Source organism: Lygodium microphyllum, chromosome 22, assembly GCF_053477565.2.
Source record: "Lygodium microphyllum isolate KBCC chromosome 22, Lygodium_microphyllum_v1.1.10, whole genome shotgun sequence".
NCBI classification, from domain to species: domain Eukaryota; kingdom Viridiplantae; phylum Streptophyta; class Polypodiopsida; order Schizaeales; family Lygodiaceae; genus Lygodium; species Lygodium microphyllum.
In genome coordinates, this window is record NC_141156.1 from 67,315,711 (window position 1) to 67,337,449 (window position 21,739).

General features: G+C 40.6%; 1 pseudogene; it reads right to left on the minus strand.

Annotated features, from left to right (window-relative positions):
- Positions 1–1,368: 1,368 nt before the first annotated feature.
- The window catches only part of LOC148017251 (uncharacterized), a 144,675-nt pseudogene continuing 124,304 nt past the window's right edge, over positions 1,369–21,739 (minus strand).

Consider the following 21,739-nt stretch of genomic DNA (forward strand, 5'->3'; position numbering starts at 1 on the left):
TTGTGGAAGTCGGCTTTTTGGGGCTTTGCACTAAGTTGGGGATATTTCGGGTTGTAGAGAGCTTTATGGGCTGTTTTGTTTTTGCTTTTACGGAGAACCTTAGCTTAGAATGGGGTTTAATCAGAAAATAGGAAAATGACAAAAAGAGAAAATCAATGCTGATTGGATTGGAGGGAAATTCAAAAAGGGGGAAAGTTTTGAACGTGGGGAGCCTTGCTTTAAGGAAAATGGAGCCTATTTTGGTGAAGGAGGGAAATAGAGGGCGGAAGAAAAAGCATCGTGGAAGAAAGGAGCTTATTTTAAAGGATTGAAGAGGAAAAAGAGGAGGAGGAGGCAAGAATGGAGTTTTTCGTTTTTTTTGGGCACACAAGAAGTGGGGGGAAGAAAGGCGCGAGGAGGACAAGCACGATGAGGAGGATGATGGAGTACGTGGAGAAGAAGAAGCAGCAGCCTGCGTGCATGAAGCTCATGTTGGTCATGCTGGTATTATTCATGTTCATGATGATAGCAGGCCGCACTCACTGATTAGCTGTACTGGGCACAAGATCGAGCTTCGTGATCTCGCATATCGCATCAGTATCGTCGTCATAGGCAGAAGGACGAGAAAGCAATACACATTCCTCAGCGTTCTCTTCACTCTCTGCGTTCTCTTCACTCTGTAGAGGATGGGGAGAAGCAGTGGGCTTTGATGGACTGAGAAGATCCCAGCAAGGGAAGGCGAAAGCGAATTGAAGATATGGATGAGATATATACTAGCGTAGAGACCTGCGTAACCCCGATATTCAAACAAGCATTGCAGTGCTCGCTGAGGGTTCAAGGCCTCCGATATCTGTCATGCATCTCGGCGCCAGCTGCTGCAGCAGCTCTGCTCGGGTGGCTGCAACAAGTATCGGCATGAACGAAAGCCTGGTGTGTGGGGCTGGGCTGTCGGCTAGCGATCTCGTCCAGATGCGCACCAATGATCTGGCCAGCGCGATGGGCAAACCGAACTATCGGTTTTTAATGGTAATCTCTGGACACAGGTCGGCGCAGCTGTCTTCGGTGGTGATCAGCAAATTCTCGTTCTGACGGTTATCTGATCACACACTCTCTGACGTAGTGGTTTCCATGCAAGCTCGCTGCTCTCCAAATCATATGGTGATTCCTTTTCATGCCGCCCAGCATTCCTATTCCTGCCACTATTCCAGAAGACAAATGCATTTGTTTCAGGACTTGGAGGATGAAGCACAGCACAAAAACGGAAGACATTTCACCAGACAATCCAGAGGATTTAACGCAATTGGTGCTGCCCACTGCTTTCTCATGATGTAGGAAAACCAGTGTACTGATTGGGTTTTTACCAATTTCGTGTCGTGTGACAAGCCAAAGTCAACCTGGTTCGCGTGTACGCTGCCGATCCAATGTTCCAACAAGCCGAAGCTTGGCGAGATCGTCAGAATGATCTTTATGATCCGTCGATGGAGTGCTGAAGGTGACGAACTTCTCGACAAATCCAAAAAGAACTGTAACAGAGCTCGAAGACCAGCAGATTTCTGAAAGGTTGCTTTTGAATCTGCCCGACTACTAAGATGTGGGCCTGCTATGGGAAATTGAAACTGTCAACAGGTCACAGAGTTATTGTGTCCTTATGGCCTTCAAAACAGTTAACAATTGATAATCTCTACCTCAGCAATTTAGCATCAAGAAATTTGTATGCTACTACTTTGATTACAGCTCACTTTCTGATTGCCTCTCTCTGAGCTTGCCGATGTCATCAGCCTCTTGAAAACTCTTAAACGACACCTTCTGTGTAACTGTTATGAACTTGCTGCACATGATTACGGTTATCAGTTTGTCGGCTTATGGAGAATGTAAAATAATATATGGATCTTGATCATTCCGAGTTCAACCCTCTTGATCTTGGAAAGGAGTTACCTCTGAAAAGATAATACTAATACTTCTGTCTGAAGTTGATAAACAGATTTGTATTAAATGTTTCAAAATTGAAGGATGAATTCTATGCTCAGCTGAAAACCTGCGTTTAGTCTTATCATTGCTGTAACGACGAGGTCTCGTGGACACAAATCCTTACATCTTGCTTATTCATTTGTTTGATCTTCCATCTTGAAATTTATCAAGGTCTTCTGAAGACGCGACTTTGCTTTCGAAAACCCTTCGACAACGTGTCAGAGTTTTATATTAGTTAATTTTGTTAATTAGTAGTATTAACTAATTAGTTAGACTTGTTAGTTTATTAATAGTATTAGTAGTTGTAGTATTATTAGTTAATTAGTTAGAATTATCAGTCTATTAGTAGTATTAGTACTTGTACTATTATTAGTTAATCAGTTAGACTTATTAGTAGTTGTAGTGTTATTAGTTAATTAGTTAGACTTGTGTAGTATTTGTAGTAGTTAATAGTTAATTATTAGATGTAGTATTAGTAGTATTTATAGTAGTTAATAGTTAATTATTAGTTGCAGTATTAGTAGTTAAGCTTATTAGTATTATTAGTAGTAGTTAATTAGTTAGACTTATGTAGTATTAGTAGTATTTGTAATACTTAATAGCTAATTAATAGTGAAACGAAAGGAAAAGAAAACGATCTTTTGAACATATGGAAAAAGCAAAAGCGTAATGATCTTTCAAACATAATGAAAAAAATGAAATTGTATTTCTTTTGAACAAACAGTATATTTTGAATGGATAGGGGAATGGCACCCTTTCCCATAATTATTTAAATATGAAGAGACCTATGTCATCTATTCAACATGCTATATAGCATGTTTTTTCATTTCGTTTAGTTTTTGAAGTATTGTTAATATTTATTCATTTTAATGTTTATTGATTTTATTTATTTATTTGAATCACTATTAAGTGAAAAATTTAAAAAGCATCATTCTCGCACGTGAAAGAGATAAACTAGGTTTTTTTCTTAATATGTAATTATGAAGTATAGCATGTTGTTTTCATGAACAAGTGTAGTGTAGTTGAATGATAAAAATATATTGTTTTCATCATCATCAATGGACACTACACAAAAACAAAGTCATAGGATATCCTTCAAGACTTTTAGGAAAAAGAAAACTATGGCTTGTAGAAAAACATCATTAAAACCATTTGCTGCAACTTGGTTTGACATAGATAAATTCGAATCACCTTGGGTAATAAAATGTGAAACCATTATTGGAACACTAACAATGTGTGCATCCTATGGTATAGTCACAATGCAACATCATGTTGTCTTCTCACAAAAGAACAATGCATCTACATTAAAAATACAAGTAACAATGGCTTTGTCAAAAAGCACTATTCTCACCCTTGTATGCCAACAATACGGAGTCAACATAATGATAATGAAATGCAAACCATGTCTTGCAAACAAAGAGAGAAACAAATATATGGTCTCACTAGTACCAAACTATACAATGAATTTTCAATGCAAAGCCGTTATACAGCTTCAACTCTTGAGTATCATTGATACATCCATCTCAATATCCAAAATGACAACAACGATTAAGAACAGAACCTTGGACCGTCAATCAAATCTTGATAACCCTCAAGTCTCTTGAAATGATGTATCGCTTTCATAGCCATCTACTAGAATTGACTTAACCACATCTGATATTGTTGATGTGTTTGCTTTCAACATGCTACATAATCCACTGATCCAGAAGTACATGGCTATAGAAGAACATCCACATCCAAGGACAGGGCTTTACATCCTCAGCCAAGCAATCCATCAAAAGGATTCTAGAGCTCCATCATGAAAGCTCTCCATTTGACCCAATGCTCCGAGTAGAACATGAGAATGAAATATGTTATAGTTTTCTCGACATTATAGTCAAGCCAAGATGACAAGACATGCATTCCAAAGAGCTGATCAACTCGAGTGTGCATGCATCATATTACAGAATAATAACCATCTCGTAGAAAGAACAACAATGTTTAGGATAGATAGCTTGCCTATAAGAAGCTTGCCCTGCCTAGATATCACCTTGGAAAATGTAGTGTTTCTATTTCTATTCCCACTTGACTATGATGCCTATGGTAGCAACATCTATCTCAGTGAATACATCAAGATGTGGGCATCAATCCTATTCGCTGTGTACACCTTACACAAGCCTTACATCATGATTCTATACCAGCTAAAATAGGATGTCTTGATCACAAACAACACAAGCACAACTTGCCTACAAGGGACATCGACAACTACAGGTGCATAAACAAGAATAGTTTCAATGAGGAGGTCATCATGCACATCCTCTGCTATAGTATTTTTGCTTCAATACCGGGATCCCAATCTTGGCATCTGCATAACTTGAAGGACCTTATTACAATGGTTGACATATGGAGCATGTCTCATTTCTTTCTTACATTCATTGAAAATGAGGTCACCAGTACAAGGTGGGCCGAGATCAGCAAGTTGCAATGCATTGCAAAGGAGTTCAATCTTGAATTCTCATGGCAAAAATGCTCTATCGAGTGCGCCATCCTCTTCCACACCAAGTTTCACCTTTCCTTCAACTAGTACATTCTTGGCAGAGCTACTTGCATTGGGCATGTCCAACACCATATCATTAGGTATGAGATCTAGCATAGGGGCTTCTTGCATGCACATGTGATCCTATGGTTACATGAGGGCAGACGTTGCAAATACTACAAACGAGATATGCGTGTGCATTCCATCTAATGATGATCGGTGCAATCTGATAAGAAAACTAAGAGTCCTTGTCATGGTAAAGAAAATTCATAGTAGGTGTCATCATGCCTACTACAGGGGTTCGAGCTTAAGAGCACACTTATCCATATGGGCATTCAATAGCATAGATTTGTAAGCAAAGTAACGAGGGCCACGGTAAATGCAAGTACATATTTTTGTATTCCTCCTCACGTGATAATCCAGAACTAGCAATAGATCCTAAAACTCAAAGATATATCTACTACCATCCTGGAGATGAGCACCAAAATGTTGTGCCATATCACCCAATGCTACTGCTCCTCTAGGGAGCACACATGAACATTCAACAAGTAATAAACTCTTCCATCTCTCACTATGTGCTCAAGTATGTAATGAAGGCAGAGCCGATAAAAAATTTAAACATCTAGACAGAATATTCCAAGAGACTGGGACTATAAGGATTGGACTCAAACATGCAAAAAGTAATTTCCATCATAATATTGTGCAAGCCTGAAATGACGTTAAATTGCATGAAAATCCTGATAGTCACACGTAGCAAGTTTGTCGAGTATATTGATAGTTCCCCTACACAAATACGATAGTAGAAGCTCACAAGGATAGGGTGTATCATCATGCACCTTGTAGACCTTTATTGTGCTTGGACATTGAGCTTAGAGCATGTAAGATTCTATCACTACCACAAAAACTACAACATCACCAAAACCACCATTGCATTTGATCTCAAACCCACTCTTCGCGATGCATATGGCAATATCATGGAGTAGCATACTAGACTGGTATGATTCACTGATTTTCATCGAGGAGGCCACCAAACTAAACATTTTTTCTTTAACACATTACTACAACAAACAAGGTTTGTGTTAGAGAGTGAACTAATAAGTGCCAAGAACTCAACACAATCATGCCACATTGAGTGCCAAATCTGTGGTCTCATGGCCAATGAGCAAGACCTCAAAATATTCATCTTGGACTATACACAAAGGAACTTGCTCGCCCACTAACCAATGAACATGATCATTCAAAAGATCCCTTTCATTAAAGACAACCCAACCACATCCACAATACCTCCAACAGCTTCTAACGGTGAAAGTAGCATGGCATCAATACAAATAAAGATGTTACAAATCACAAGAGTTTCGAACAATTCCTGACAATGTTCTAACAACAATAGAACAAAAAGCTATCTACAACCACCTCATCAATGAAACATATGGCCTACACATCATCAGTGGCACACCACACAGTGGAAAGACCTTCCTCATACATTACTACAGTTATAATCTCATTGCTAGGGTTAAGAGCGTACTACTAACAACAGCATGCACAGGAGCACTTCTGACTAGACTATACAGTCTATTCACTATGGTCCACTACTAGTTGAAGTTACCAGTATGTGCACAGCAATATCTAGTATAGTTGCAAGAGGTGCTACATTGCAATAAGAGAAGATGGCACAATCATCATCGATGAGATATCCATGTTAACAATGACAATGTTCAATATAATAGTGTGCCACATAGCGAGCATTTGCCAAGGCTCGCTGCAAGCCATTTAATAAGAAGCTCACGATATTATTTGGCAATCTTGATTACTGCCTATCTGCAACCATCAAACCAAGGTCTGCGAACAATATCGCATCACCTCCTCATCATAATTGGGTCAACCTTTTATTTCTAAGTCTCATTTGGAGACAAAGGCCCTTGATGATGGTTCATCATATGCTCGGATAAGAAGTAAGGATAATGACAAAACCGTCCAATTTCTAACTGTATGTTTAAATCATCACCGGAATAGAGATCGATTGAGAGATCATCTTGTACCTCCTAATGCTCGAGAGTTTAAGGGTTTTCGGGTAGCACTGTTGTAAGTGGAGGCTATGGTAGTGCTTCATGTCATAAAAATTTTCCTCCACATGTAAAGGGGACTATGCCAAAAGCTGACTTGCAGGTTTTTACAGCCAACAGTGTGGGATGTTATAAACAGTTTTCAACCATGAATAGGGCCAAAAGAAAGCATTTATGTCATGTGGAACAAGAGCTGAAGTAAATTGATGTTTTGATTGAAAATGAAGAAATTTCAGGGCTATTTCATGGGCTGATTTATAATGATACATTGGCTGAAATACATGCAGCTATTCATGCAGAAAATCAGGCTGGAAATCAGACCATACAAGTATGCACATTGGATATTTATGACATTGATCCGGGTTTTTTACAACCCGGATTATTACCACAAAATTTGGCCAAAGCCCCTATCAAGAGCTTACCATATCACTTTGGGTTTACTCTTCAAGCACTAGGTATACTTCATTGCTTCTCGATTACGATAACTCTAGCAAATGGGGGGAACAAGTTCTTAGAAGGCATGCCAATGTAAAGGGTCAAAGGGATGGTTATCTTAGTGAAGATGAAAATGGATTACACCTAGGAGTTGAGTGAATGCATAGTTTTTTCAAAGGACTAGCCTCCAACTACACATGGGCCCCGTCTGCATCACTAAGATTTAGAATCTATCACCATCATTAGAGGACACCTCACCCTAGCACACAAGTCAATATCCACATCATGGTGTCATTTGGATCTTGCACAAAAGCTTACAAGCATGGACACCTTTTGTCACATGCTTATATGTATTTATATACATATGGGGGACTAAAGTCAAAGCAGCTTTTGAAAGCCATTTTTTATAATCTCAATAACTCCCAAGAAAAAGCGAATTTCAAGAAAATTCTCGCGATGCCCGATCGGTTTCGACCTGGTCTACAAAGTTGCAGAAGAAATTTTTTTCAAATTTCTCACCGATTTGAAGTTACAAAGGTGCAGACTGCTGGCTACATGCAATTTTCTTCTCTCTTTCACCACACCAACTTTCCACTCTATCCTTCTTGTAAATATATTATAATAATGTACTTTGGGCACCCACCTCTTGTAATCTAGCTCCATTTCTCTATTTTGTCTACCACCACCCTTGGCTTCTTGCATGATGACTAAGTGGGGACTTGTCCCATCCACTATTCTCCATATTTTCAAAGATGCCATACATAATCTAGGATTATGCTAATCAAGAAGATTAGCTTAATCTAATCCCTCATGGAGGCTATATAAAGAGCCCATGGAAAATGAAGAAGGGAGAGGAGAAGAAGGACAATGACAAGTCCATGAGAGCACTCTAGAATATCCTCATCTCTTTGAGGTAAGCTATGAGTGAGTTCTTTTATTATGTAGCATAATGGCAAGCTTCCTCTACCTCTTCTCCTATTATCTCCCTCTCTTCTCATCTTCTCATTCCATGTAGCATAATGGCAAGCTTCTTCTACCTCTTCTCCTCTTGTCTCCCTCTCCTCTCATCTCTCTCTCTCTTATATTTCAATATGGTGTCTAGCACATATATTCTCTCTTGTAAATTTGTGTCTTGGTTCTCTTGATTCTCTTTGAGAAAATGGATGTCCTAGCCCATCCTCCCTTTGGCTAGGTGGTGCCCCTCTTTAGTTCTCTTAGTGAGGATTGGAGGTTGGATGGGTAAGAGGCAACCCGTTCATCATTTCAGCCCTCATTTTTGGTGCCCCCGCTGAGGACATTCTCAACCACAATTCTCTAGCTCCTTATGTGGAATGATACAACACATGGTGGTGCATCCTCTACAACAAGTTTCCCAAGTGGCTCTTCCTCAACGCCTTCACCAACTATTTTCGAAGCTGGTCGAAGTCCACGACTCCCAGAATTGTCTCCTAAAGAAGCTCAAGAAAGAAAGTATGCCTATCGAATGATGGCACACATGCGGGTAAAAGGTGTTCACTTTAGAAATTCCATTATCTCACAACGGAAAAAAATATGTTGCCATCAATTGCTAGGTTCTCATAATTATGGTGAGTGTTTTGCAAACAAAGTGAAAGCCCTTCCGAGAGGTCCTCGTCTCCAAATCATCAAATCCCTCTCTCTCTCTGGCCTAATCCACATCAAAGGAGGACAACTATGCATGAACGGTGTGGAGTTTTGTAGAAGTGCAAAGTATGGAGACTACCTTCAACTGTTGTTAGCTCGAAGGTTAGGTGTGGTTGAAAAGGTGGCCATCACACCTTATGAAATATATGTCGCTGAGGATGGACACACCAAGGCAAGAACAATCACTGGTGAGCAAATTCTCCGTATAGCAAAGTTGGTTGGTTCCAAAAAGAAACACTCTGGGAAAAATCCTTCATAATTCAAGAAAGTGCATTCCCTCTACTCCCTTAAGTAGTCTCCACTCATGAATAATAACAATGGCCCGAATTTCTACACCTTCCACTCTGTACAAAACATCCGAGTTAATGTATGCATCAGTAGGAAGATTTTCTTCCAGCAACGTCTTCTCATGTACTTTGGGGCTGAAAGATTAAGGGAGATTCTTGTATCACTAGAACCTATAATCTTCCCAATGCTAGACTACAATGCATCCTTCAATGTACGTCTTTATCCTATTATAATAGTTTCTCATGAATCAGAACGAATTGTATGGACCTATCCGTCCACTTGCTATGCAAACTGTGCATATTGTAGCTAGCACAAAGCTTAGATTCCAAGGCATTATTAGAAGCATACTGGGGCCTAGACGTCTTGCTGAAATCAATGCATCTGTCAACCCATTCATCCTTCCCCTTATAAAATACAACTTAAGTCTAGACGTTTTCATCTTCATACTCTACTAAGGCAACATGGAATTTCCAAGTTTTTTTGGGCACAAAGGGGAGAAAGCTCTAGACTTTTTGGATGACTTAGAAATGGCCTTTCTAGTCACGGGCCGGGATGATGAAGCAACCAAAGTAGGGGCCTTTCCTTTAGTTCTAAAGGGTAATGCTCGAATGTGGTATCAAGCTCTCCCGGAGGCTACAAGGGGTAATTGGGAGGATCTTAAGACCGCATTCATGCACAAGTACCAAGATACAGAGCCACCTGAAGATATTTGGAGACAACTCTTAGATCTTCGCCAAACCATAGCAGGGGAATACCAAGCATATGAAGGCATGTTTATAAAATTGTGGGATAAATGGACAGCCTCTTTAGCCAAGGGAGAAAGAGTACCTGATTGCCTTAAGAAAGATTGTTTTCTAGCCGGACTCCATCCTCTACTAAGGGAGAAGGTCAAAGGAAAGTTTCCCACATGCTATGAAGAATCAGTCACTTATGCGAGGGAGAAAGATAGAAAATTGAAGTATCAAGCCCAGTTGAAGGGGAGAGTTGAGCCCATGCAGGTTTTACCAACCATGCCAAGGCCTAGAGAAATAGCAGAGGCCCCACCTGAACCAGAGATACCACAGCAAGAGCTCCTACAACGCATTACTAATCAACTTGAAAGCCTTTCGTTAAATTTGGTGCAAGGAGTACGACCCCCTCCCCTCATAAATGAAGGCAATCGAGGTCCAAGAAGACAAGAAAGAGAGTATGTTTGCTATAATTGTGGGGAGACTGGCCATGGTATGTACTTTTGCCCGCATCCTAGGCGTTTTCCAGGAAATGGGTTCCAACCAAGAAGGAGAGGACAACAAGTGACACCACCTAGGGAAAGGTTTGTTCTACCAAATCCAGGGCCTCCACCACCAGTTCAAGTTCTCCAGCATTCTCGACCACTTTGCAGAGGTGCCGCCCTTGCCTGTCCAACCGCCAGAGAATCATGTTGTTAGGATAATTAGTTTAGATGAGAGTGATGTCAAAGGAAAGGCCAAAGTAGTAGAGGTTGAAGCAATGCCGGTAAAGAAAGCCCGAAGAATTGAGAGAATGGAGCCTACACCACCAAAGGAGGTTGAAAATATGGAAGAGGAGGCAGAGTCATCAATGGCTGCAAAGACACGCAATAGTAAAAAGAGGAGGGCTCGCTCACGCCGACACATTGAGCCAAATGATTTTTCCCTGGGTAAAGGTACTAGAGCTTATGATTTGCTTGCTGATGTGAGGAATCAAGGGCCAAAAATTTCATGGCCCCAAATTACTACATCTATCTCCAACAGTGCGGCGGCAATGGTCAAAGATGGTAAGCATTAGACCCATGAAGAATAGACATGTGAATGCAATCCAAGCTAGAAAGATGAAAGATATTGTGCCTCTAGTGGAAGCCGAAATCAATGGGCAGAGAGTGTCAAAGACATATGTGGATGGAGGTGCAGAGATTTGTGTCATGACGGAAAAGTTGATGCATCATTTGGGATTAGAGGTAAGTGAAACTACTAAATTTGGGGCCAAAATGGCTAACAATGTAGTAGTAAATTGTTTGGGAGTTATAAAGAAAGTCAAGGTAATGGTGTGTGGAGTGCAATTGGAGCTTGACATGTATGTGATGCCAATGAAGGAGGACAGCTATCCGCTCATTCTTGGGCGACCATGGCTAATAAGAATGAAAGCCAGACAAGATAGGGAGACAAGGGCTTTAGAGCTAAGGCCACAAAAGGGGCTGCATAAAAAATGGAAGAGCACTATCTACAACATGAAGGAGGGCCGACAGGAGGATCTTGTGTTAGAGACCACCGCTGATGAATGGAGTTTCAGCGAGGGTTGGTCATCTATGACAGAGGGAGAGTCTTCTAATGAGGAGGAAGAAAGCTCTCTAGAATTGATGGGGATTACATTAAAAGGGCCTTCTAGTAGTGCAATTCCAGAGCAGCTTCCAAAGGTCGAGAAGGAGGGGTTAGAAAAAATGTTGGCTAAGGATCTATCAGTTGAGGAGAAGGCAGCCTACATGGAAGTGGTGATAAAACACTCTGCACTTTTTATTTCTGATTATGAACACATCACAGGTGTGACAGCAGTACAACATCACATTAATCTTAAAGAGGGAGCATGGCCAGTGGTGCAGCGACTACGACGATTGGGAGTAGTTCAACAAAATGCTCTACTCACTGAGGTGCAACGACTTTTAAAGGCAGGCTTCATCTATCCAATAGGGGACTCAGAGTGGGTTTCACCTGTGGTGGTGATACCCAAGAAGAATGGAAAATGGAGGATTTGTGTGGATTACAAGCCGCTAAATGATGCAACAAAGAGAGATCACTTTCCTCTTCCCTTTCAGGATGAAATACTCAACGAGGTGGCCGGGCATGAGAGATACACTGTTTGTGATGGGTATTCAGGTTATTTCCAGATCCAAATAGCTGAGGAGGATCAACAGAAGACCACCTTCATTACACCTTGGGGTTGTTTTGCTTACAAAGTAATGCCATTCGGATTAACAAATGCCCCAGCTACCTTCCAGCGATTCATGAATTATGTCTTCCAACCATATTTTGGGAAATCCATCAGGGTCTTTATTGATGATTTTTGTATTTATAGTTCTAAGGCTCTACATCTAGGGAAGGTGGATGAAGCTTTCAACCGACTCGCACAAATGGGGGGGCAGTTAAACCATGAGAAGTGTCGCATTGGCGAAAGCAGTGTAACTTTGTTAGGGCATGTCGTAAGTGAGAGGGGCATTGAAGCAGATCCAAACAAAGTTAAGGCCTTATTGGCGGTGCCATCACCATCTTCTGTGAAGCAACTAACCTCTTTCATTCAGAAGGTGCGATATATGGGGCGGTTCATTTATCTCCTCTCCCAATTAATATTTCCAATGCAACAACTAACCCACTTTGAGGAGCTCCTGTGGAGTGACGAAAGCGAAAGGTGCTTTCACGAGGTGAAGAAGGCTCTTAGCACCCTTCCTATAATTTTACAGCCTTGTTGGGATCAAGAGTTTTTTGTCAACCCGAGTTTTGGGGAAGATGCTCTAGGGGCAGTACTAATACAAAAGGATGCTAAAACTGGCCTAATGAGACCGGTTTACTTTTCTAGTAGAGTAATGACAGCATCAGAACGAGGGTACAAGATGGTCGAGGTGATGGTTTTGTCTCTAATGTTTGCTATAAGAAAGTTTCGTCCTTATCTTCTCCATAGGCCGTTCACAGTGATCACGACAGAAGAGCATTTTCCCTATGCCTTACAGCACATGGATGTTTCAGCTAGAATCGCTAAGTGGGTGATACAACTCCAAGAGTTTGACTACACCTTCAAGGTGGAGGATTCTACTCGAGCTTGCCTAGCTGATTTGTTGACCCATAGATGCCATCAAAAGAAGGAAAAGGAGAAGGGAAAGGTAAAAGAGGAGACACCTCCTCTTGAGGAGCCGCCACGGGTGGAGAATGCCCATGCACTCTACTTTGATGGAGCCTACAAGCGTATTAAAGACAAAGCGGCAGCAAGAATAGTGGTGTTCAGTCCCGAAGGTGACAAACTTTATGGAGAAGGTATTAGCTTGGAGGATGTCCATCTAATAATGAGGTAGAATATCAAGCCTTGCTTTTAGGTTTGAGGTGGTGTCTTTCACATGGTGTCACTCGACTTAATGTTTTTGGGGATTCTATGCTCATTGTTAAGCAAATGAAAGGAATCTGGGCTTGTAAAAATGATAACTTAGCAGTGAAAATGAGGGAAGCTAAAACTCTCATGAGAAAGCTACAGAAAGCCCAAATCTATTTTGTGCCAAGGCGCACAAATGGCAACGCAGATGCTCTAGCAGCTGAAAAATTGAAAGAGATAATGGTGGGCATCATTACAGTAAAGCTTCCCTTGTTTCAGGGTAAGTTTCAACTACAAGATGTGCTTTATTTTCTTGAGCAAGGTGAGGCACCTACACATATGAGTAAAAGTGAGAAAAGGTGGCTAGCTACTAAGGCCACTAAATACCGCTTGATAAATTATGTGTTGTATTGCAAAGGAAAGGATGCAGTGCTTAGAAGGGTGCCAACAACGAAGGAGATTATAGATGTGATTAAGAGCTGCCATGATGGGGTTTGTGGCGGACATTTTGCTCAATAAATAACCAGCATAAAGATTCTCCAAGCCAGTTTTGTGTGGCCTAGTCTACATCGAGATGTGCAACATTGGTGCCGCACTTGTGATGATTGCCATAACTACATATGGCCCATTTGAGAAATGGGGGATTGATGCAATAGGACCACTCCCAAGAACTCAATCTGGCAAGGAATACATCATAATGGGAGTAGACTACATGACGAGGTGGGCAGAGGCTTCAGCAACTAGTAGGATCACAGCCCAAGAAGTGGAAAAATTTGTGTTTGAAAATATTTGTTGCAGGTTTGGCACACCTTTGGAAATTATCTCTGATCGGGGTCCTGGTTTTAGGGCGAACCTAGTAGGAGAGCTAATGGAAAGGCTAAAAATCAAGCACATGCATTCTACTCCCTACTATCCACAGTGTAATGGTTTGGTCGAAAAAGTGAATGGGCTGATTTGTAATATAATTACCAAGCAGGTACACATGCATCCCAAGCACTGGGATAAAAAATTGAATGCAGCTCTTTGGGCCTACAGGACTTCATTCAGAACCTCACTTGGCTATACTCCATTTCACCTCGTCTATGGCCAAGAAGCTTTGCTTCCTATAGAGGTGGAACTGGCTAGTTTGCGTATTTTAGTAGCCAGTCAAGAGAAGAATCAAGATAAGAAGTTAGAGGAAAGGATCTTGGATCTAGAGAGGCTGGAGTTAGATAGAGAAGCAGCAGTCCAACACTATTCCATGCAGGCTGAAGAGAGGAGGAAGACCTTTAATAAGAAGCTGGCTAGCAAACACATAAGGGAAGGATCACTTGTGCTATGCTATGATAACCGCTTTGACAACAGCAAGGATGCTAAACTTGTGTTCAAGTGGGAAGGGAGGGCCATTCATGGTCATAAGGAGATATCCAAATGGAAGCTATAAGCTAGGTGACATGGATGGGAAAGGTCCACAAGACAAGGGTAAATGGATGGTGACTGAAGCCTTATTTTCAAAGAAATATGAACAATTTGGAGCAGTCATTCAATGAAGAGCCACCAATGAGGGGGTGCAGTCCTCCTTGCTCTATTGGACCATCATTATCAAGCTAGAGGTATGAATACCTCTAGCCTAAGGGGAGGGCTAATGATCCGGGTTTTTTACAACCCGGATTATTACCACAAAATTTGGCCAAAGCCCCTATCAAGAGCTTACCATATCACTTTGGGTTTACTCTTCAAGCACTAGGTATGCTACATTGCTTCTCGATTACGATAACTCTAGCAAATGGGGGGAACAAGTTCTTAGAAGGCATGTCAATGTAAAGGGTCAAAGGGATGGTTATCTTAGTGAAGATGAAAATGGATTACACTTAGGAGTTGAGTGAATGCATAGTTTTTTCAAAGGACTAGCCTCCAACTACACATGGGCCCCATCTGCATCACTAAGATTTAGAATCTATCACCATCATTAGAGGACACCTCACCCTAGCACACAAGTCAATATCCATATCATGGTGTCATTTGGATCTTGCACAAAAGCTTACAAGCATGGACCCCTTTTGTCACATGCTTATATGTATTTATATACATATGGGGGACTAAAGTCAAAGCAGCTTTTGAAAGCCATTTTTTATAATCTCAATAACTCCCAAGAAAAAGCAAATTTCAAGAAAATTCCCACGATGCCTGATCGGTTTCGACCTGGTCTACAAAGTTGAAGAAGAATTTTTTTTCAAATTCCTCACGGATTTGAAGTTACAAAGGCGTAGACTGCTGGCTACATGCAATTTTCTTCTCTCTTTCACCACACCAACTTTCCACTCTATCCTTCTTGTAAATATATTATAATAATGTGCTTTGGGCACCCACCTCTTGTAATCTAGCTCCATTTCTCTATTTTGTCTACTACCACCCTTGGCTTGTTGCATGATGACCAAGTGGGGACTTGTCCCATCCACTATTCTTCATATTTTCAAAGATGCCATACATAATCTAGGATTATGTTAATCAAGAAGATTAGCTTAATCTAATCCCTCATGGAGGCTATATAAAGAGCCCATGGAGAATGAAGAAGGGAGAGGAGAAGAAGGACAATGACAAGTCCATGAGAGCACTCTAGAATATCCTCATCTCTTTGAGGTAAGCTATGAGTGAGTTCTTTTATTATGTAGCATAATGGCAAGCTTCCTCTACCTCTTCTCCTATTATCTCCCTCTCTTCTTATCTTCTCATTCCATATAGCATAATGGCAAGCTTCTTCTACCTCTTCTCCTCTTGTCTCCCTCTCCTCTCCTCTCTCTCTCTCTTATATTTCAATATGGTGTCTAGCACATATATTCTCTCTTGTAAATTTGTGTCTTGGTTCTCTTGATTCTCTTTGAGAAAATGGATGTCCTAGCCCATCCTCCCTTTGGCTAGGTGGTGCCCCTCTTTAGTTCTCTTAGTGAGGATTGGAGGTTGGATGGGTAAGAGGCAACCCGTTCATCATTTCAGCCCTCAACATAATTCAAGAATTTGCAGATCAAGAAGCTTTTGCACAGCCAAACAAGGATGAGGTAAGAGTAGAGACAAAGTATAAGACAGTTGACAAGAAGGTCAAGCCGGTGGCAACTCCATTACCTCCCGAAAGTGAAGAACTGGCAGAAAGGGCATCCAAATAGCCAAGCCTTCGTGATCCCAAAGATATTGGTCACCAATTTCCAGTTGAAAGTTTACAAGAGCTAAAAATTGGTGAAGACTCTTTTCTCTTGCCAGTTGAAAAGCAAGTCTTCATGCAGATATTAAAGAAACATGAAAAAACTTTTTCATTTCAGCCTCATGAAATTGGCTGTGTAGATCCAAGTGTTGTGGCACCAATGGTGATTTTCACAATCCCACACGTTCCTTGGAATCTTAAATCAATTTCGGTACCAAGGGCTCATTTGCCTAAGTTACTGGAGCTTTTAAATGAAAAGATAAAGATGCGAATATTGGAGCCATCTTTAGCTCCGTATTCCAACCGATGGTTTACCATGCCTAAGAATAATGGATCTTTGCGATTCATTCAAGATTTACAGCCTGTCAATAAAGTCACTATTAGAAATGTTGGTTCGAGGTCAATTGTTGATGAATTTGCTGAGGCTTTTGCAGGTGGAGCACTTTATTCCATGGGTGATTTATTTTCGGGTTATGACCAATTTTAGCTTGCTTTGGAGAGCCGAGACATTACCACAATGAAGATGCCTCTTGGTTTAGTCCGCATGTGTACTCTATCTCAAGGAGCTACAAATTCAGTAGCTCACATGATGAATGCCATGCATAAATTATTGAGAGATTATATTCCCCAACTAACTCTTCCTTTCCTTGATGATGTACCGATTAAAGGATGTGAAATTCATGAGAAGAATGAAGAACTCAATGAGCTTGGATGTTGCAAGTTTGTTTTCGATCTTATTAATGATTGTGCTCGAATCTTGTCTAAATTGAAAGAAGTCCATCTTACTCTTTCAGGTGCTAAATCTATTTTTGGAGTTGAAGAAGTTCTTGTGGTAGGGCATATGTGTGGTCCATATGGCTGAAAGCCTTCTCCAACCAAGATTGATGCTATCAGCAAAATGCAGGAAATATGCACAAATGTTTCGAAGGTGAAAATATTTCTTTGAGAATGTGTTTTCTAACTTATTTGGATCCCACCTTTCGCTCATGTTGCTGAAAATCTTTATCAACTATTAAGAAAAGGCCAAAGGTTTATATGGGAAAAAGAGTATACTCAAGCTATTCGAAAATTGAAGAAATTGCTGATTTCTGCCCCCACCTTAAAGAGGGCTAATTACTCTAATGGACAGCCTATCATACTCACAATAGACATAAGTCCTATTGGGATAGGATGGGCAGTCGATCAAGATGATCTTGAGGGTAACAAATATGCAATCCGCTTTGGAGCGAAGGTTCTTAATGAACGCCAAAGAAGGTATGCTCAAATTAAAAGAGAACTTTGGGGAGTTGTAATAACTGCATTGATATGTGACCGAGAGTACTTCATAGGCGCACATGTAATAGTTGAAACAGATTGTCTTCCACTCTTGGGCATGATTGCCAACTGCTCCACTCCCGACATAGCTATGCTAAGATGGATAGCCTATATTAAATCCTTAAATCCTGATTTGAAACATATTGCAGGAAGAGATAATCTAGTTGTTGACATGCTTTTGCGTGCCAGATATAAGGATGAAGAAGAGATGATGGATGAGGAAGAAATAGAGTCTATATTTGCTAAAAATGATGCTGTAATTACAGGTTCAGATCTAAAAACAGCAAGTACAGCTGTACGTAATGATGGTTCAACTATCAAAAATGCAGGTACATCATTATTCATAGCAAGTACAACAAGTGCAGCTGCTGTAACAAAATTTACAGCAGCAAAGAAAGAAGAAACAACCATGGAAGGACAGTGGGCAGCTAAAAGACATCATGCTCAATGTTTTGTTTTGTTTTGGTTTGTTTGCACTTTAAAGAAGAATATTATGCAGGTGATTGGCTAAAAATTGGCCAATTTCTGAGCACTATGACAAAGAAGGAAGATTGGACTAATGAAGAGTTCAAGAGAATCAGGAGAAAAGCTTATGGCTTCTTTCTCAAAGATGGCTACCTTTGCAGGCATGCGAAAAAGAAAGAAAGAGCGCATGTTCGTGTCTTAGGAGACAAGAAGACTCAAAGATAGGTCATGCAAGAATTTTATGAAAGCCTATTGGCCGGCCATAGAGGCATATAGGGCACTTTTGCCAAAATAAAAGAGAAATTTTGGTGGCAAAACATGTATAAAGACATTGAGCATTTTGTTGAGTCTTGTCATGTTTGTCAAATGTACTCTATGATTAAGCATAGAGATGGGCTTCAGCCTACCTTTCCTTTATCCATTCATTACAGATGGGTTATTGATTTAGTAACCATGCCTACAGGAATTTGGAACATGAGATATCTAGTGCTTGCTAGAGAAGATCTCACAAATCAGGTGGAAGGAAAAGCCTTGACAACAAAGTCCACTCAAGCCGTTTGTAGATTTTTACTTGAAGAAGTATTTTGCAAGTATGGCTGTGTTGCCAAAGTAACTGCTGATAGAGGAGAATTGGATGCTAATGAGGCTCGCCATTTCTTTGCTCAATTGGGAATCAAGCTATCCATTACATCAGCCTACAATCCTGAAGGCAATGGTAAGAGTGAAAGAGGTCATCAACCAATTCTCAAAGCATTTGCAAAATCTTGCAAAGGAAATATGAGAGAATGGCCTAGAATGCTTCCATTCGCGTTATGGGTTGATAGAACTACCCATAGTGCAGTAACAGGTTATATGCTGGCTGAACTAATATATGGGCAGCCACCTATTATGCCTATTGAGGAGTCTATTATCACATGGAGTATCTTGCCTTGGGATGAAGGCATAAATAGAGAAGAGCTACTGATTTTGTGCATAAGGCAGCTTGAAAGAAGGCCAGAAGATGTCAAGACAGCCATTGAAAGGATGAAGGCAGCAAGATTGAAGAATAAGAAGAGATTTGACAAGCATCATCGACTCCGTCCCCAAGAGCTATTCAAGAGAATGATTGGGTACTTGTCTATGACAACAGCCTGGACAATCAATATAGTGCTCATAGAAAGTTAGCCAAGCGATAGTTTGGACCATATGTGGTGAAAGTAGTACATGATAATGCTACTTAAACTTTGGCTGAAATGGATGGGACCATGGTCAAGGTACCAATAGCCGGTAAATGTATCAAGCTCTTCAAACAAAGAGAGTCTTCTACTTATGAGCTTGATGACTTGGATGTGAGCCATCTACTTGAAGACAAGAAAGATAAAGAAGACTTAGAGGATGAAGATGAAGATATGTCAGAAGGAGAGTCTCCTTAACCTACAATTTTGTGAAATGGCACATGCCAGAGGATGTGCAGGTTAGGAGGGGGTGAATGTCAAAGAGTTTTCTGTTCATGATATAAATCATAGAGTTTTTATGTTTGCACAAGAACTTCATTAGGATTCACATGAGGAACTTTCATACATAATTCAGTCATTGTTACCCAACATCCGACTTAGATATCACTTAATTTCATAAGTTCTTTTGTAATTGTCATGCAATTTTCAGTTGTACCATGTACATTGACAAAAATTAAGTCTATGGGAACCCACAACTTGATCAACTGGAGGTAATTGACAGTCTACAGGCTAAGTCACATTGGTTCAAGAGGAAAATTTGCTTGAAAATCAAGAGAAGTGCCAAAAGTCCACTAGGTTTATATGGGACCTAGAATAATGGACTTATATGACTTATAAGTGACCTAAATGGTCAAACTGAAGTGTGGGGGGTGAAGGGAGTATAGCTCGCATTTTTCGGTGCAAAAATTGGGCCTGCATACCTGTGGCAGATGGAGGATGAGCTGAGGGCTATGGTGCATGCTCCAAAGCATGCAAACTCAGGGCAAACTAAAGCTAAAGAAGGAGATACAAACAAAGAAGGTGAGAGCTCTTCTTACCCATCCATTTGGTATGATGAAAATGAGTGGTATGACATTCCATAAAAGGGGGAAACTTGAGAAAAAGTATTCAGTCTGCTCTTATGTACGTCTTCTTTCATTCTTTTACCATATTCATGGTCCAATGAAGCCCGTCTTGCACCCAAGTACTTGAGTAACTTTGGGGGCAAGCAAAGGGGAGGAGGTGTATGGGATGTTTTGGACAAAAAAACCAGTCATAAACAGGGTAGCCCACTGTTCTTGTCCATTTTGATGAGAAAACAAGTGATCTATGTGGTTGTAAGAGAAGGAATTGACCTCTTAACATCAGGGATTCATTTGTAAATGATTAGAGAAGATTATTCTTGGGATTATGTGCACTTTTGGAGCTTGATTATGGGCTGGAAATTACTATTTTAAAACAGGGCTATAAAATTTATGCTTTATCAATGCATTGCATGAGTTTTTGATCTATGTCTTGGATGTAGTAGAGTCTACCATCAAAATACTTGTATCTTGAAGTTGTTGTCCATTAATATTCATGAAATAGAAACCGTTGTCGTATTGCTGCGCATCCGAGGTGTGAAATCCACCCAAAAGTTGTGTGTGTGGGAGTTGATATTTTGTACATACTTAATTGTTAAGTTTGCATCTTTATTCTGCGTGGTAATATAGTAAAGAGGGGCTAGAAAAATATCTTTTTTTGTTGGCAGTGCATTGGTTGGTATGTATGCCATGTGTGGTTTATTTGCGGAAGCACAGAAAGTGTTTGACAAGCATCGACTTTTTAGCGTAATCTCGTGGAATGCTGCATTATCTTGGCTTGAAGGTGACAAGGGATTTTGTTTGCTTGTATTGTGATGATCAAGGAAAAGAATTCCAAAGTTTGGAGGCAGTTTGAAAGCATATGATATGTCATTGTAAGCTATGATATGATGATGAGGGCTTGTATGCTTTTCTAAGGGCCGTTTTTCTAGAGCCAATGATGGATGACTATTTTCAAATGGGCTTTTTGGGGGGAGGAGGCTTAATTGAGAAGAGCTGAGTAGAAAGCATACAAATGGCTACGGAGGAGAAAGGAAATGGGAGTGTCATCGTAATGACAGAGGAGTAAGAGCTTATGGAACATCTTCCAGATCGTGATTTTCCAACTGGTGGCAAAAGTCTTGGATCTCTTGTGAACAGGGAAGGGAGGTCGTTAGTCCTTATGCTGTAAACAATTTCAAAATAGCAGATGCTCTAAGGCAAAAGAAAAAAGAGGACAATCGTGAGTCTGCAAGGCGATCGAGACAACGTAAACAAGCAAGAGGGATTTGGGGGCCTACGGGCTGGATGTTCCATTCACTGTTATCTGGAGCAGATGGGTAGTCTGCTATTCTTTTTTTCCTTTCTTCTCGGAGTCCATCTATATTGAGATCCATTACTGACGTAATGTTATTTACGAAGGAGTGTGCTAAAAAAAAGACCAAATCAGAACAAATCATGACTTATAGGATGGAAGTCCGCAGAACTTAAATTTTTGGCTGTTGGAGGGAGTCTGTCCGATGCATTATTATAGCAAAAAGCCGAAAAAGTAATTGTCAAGTGTTCGAGATTGCTATGCAAGTCGACTCATCAGTTGGAGGAAAAACAGGGTGGATCTCTGCAACTTCGAGGGGATTTACAGAAAAGAATTGGCGTTAATCAGTGTGGCAGCTAGAGTTGATTTTCTTTCTGATGAAGGAGGTGATGAAGTTACGAGCATGATAGGCAGAAAATAGAAGAGTAGACACAGCACTCCACGGTTTAGTCTGCGT